Here is a 1,594-nt window from a genome sequence, read left to right as displayed (position 1 = left end):
CTTCAATCTTTTCTCCATTGATAAGAATGTTGTTTATTGGTCCAGTGGTGAGGATTTTTGTTTTCTTGACATTGAGATGTAATCCATATCGAACATTCATAAGTAAATGTTTCAAGTCCTCTTCACTATGCCACTGGGTAGGCATAGAATTTTGCTATTCTAACAATACTTTTGTCTTTGGAGAATGAGCCTCATGGATACTTGGTCCATCAGGTTGGCTCAGTGTAACATACTAATGTCTAGAAGCCTAGCACATGCACCTTGTCAACTACCAGGGATGGAAGGCTGAAAACACAAGATCCTAGACGATGAAACTCAAGTTGTTTTAACAGCTTTTACTTTTATAACATCAAGGTCTATTTCGATATCTCAGTGACTAAACAAGTTTGGGTTACTAAGGAATCTGCTTAATAGCTAACACTCTGAGGCCACAGAGTTAACATTGGATTACATACACCTTACAACAAATGTTACCTACACTTGTTAAATAAGCCAATGTGGAAAAGGAACAACTAGCTCTGCCTTTAGTCCCTAAAGGACCATAGGAACACACTTAGAAGTAGAAAGAAACCTTAGCTTTCCCCCTTAGTGTCATGCCATCCAAGTTTTTAAAATGTTAACAAAACTTAAATATAATCCTTGAAAATATATTGTCAGAGGGAATGAAGAAAAAGTATCGAACACGTGGATTCCTCAGGACTTCTTCCATGCGTGAAGTGTCGTCATCTCCTTCGAGGGACGGCATCTCTTCAGTGATGGCCATGCTGGTCTCGTCAGCAGTGGGTCATCTTCATTAATCCCCAGACCAAGTCTGATCATCCTGTAGATCTGTTAGCATGTGTCTGGGAATCTTCTAGACTAAAGCCTGAAGACATCAGTGTGGTCTCATAGAGCAAGATGATCAGGTCCTTCACAGACTTGTCGTTCTTGTCAGCCTCTGCCTTTTGCTGCAAGGTCTTGATGATGAAGTGGTCAGGGTTTACCTCCAGGTGCTTTTTGGCGGCCATATAGTTCATCATCGAGTTGTCTCTCAGGGCCTGAGCCTTCATGATTTTTCCCATGTTGGCTGTCCAGCCATACATACTAGTGACGATGCAGCACGGGACATGACCAACCGATTGGACACCACCACCTTTTCTACTTTTTTCTCCAAGATGTCTTTCATGATTTTTTTTTAGCTTGTCATAGCTTGTCATGATCCACACAATCGAAAGCCTTTGCATAGTCAACAAAGCATAAGTAAACATCTTTCTGGTATTCTCTGCTTTCAGCTAAGATCCATTGGATATCAGCAATGATATCCCTTGTTCCACGGCCTCTTCTGAATCTGGCTTGAACATCTGGAAGTTCTCTGTCAATGAATGCTTGCAGCCATTTCTGTATTACCTTTAGTAAAACTTTACTTGCATGGGAAATCAAAGAGATTGTCCAATGATTTCTGCATTCCGTTGGGTCACCTCTCTTTGGAATGGTCACAAATACAGATCTCTTCCAATCAGTTGGCCAGATAGTTGTCTTCCAAGTTTCTTGGCAATGATGAGTGAGTGCCCCTGAGCCAGGGGACGTATATATTTTCCACCACTGGGCTTTAGTG

General features: G+C 41.5%; 1 pseudogene; it reads right to left on the bottom strand.

Moving 5' to 3' along the window:
- LOC102813918 overlaps nt 1-1,171 on the bottom strand; it is a 95,117-nt pseudogene extending 93,946 nt beyond the window's left edge.
- Between the last annotated feature and the right edge of the window lie 423 nt (nt 1,172-1,594).

The sequence above is a fragment of the Chrysochloris asiatica genome, unplaced genomic scaffold (assembly GCF_000296735.1).
Source record: "Chrysochloris asiatica unplaced genomic scaffold, ChrAsi1.0 scaffold00047, whole genome shotgun sequence".
In the NCBI taxonomy this organism is placed as follows: domain Eukaryota; kingdom Metazoa; phylum Chordata; class Mammalia; order Afrosoricida; family Chrysochloridae; genus Chrysochloris; species Chrysochloris asiatica.
This window is presented reverse-complemented; position numbering and strand designations above follow the sequence as displayed.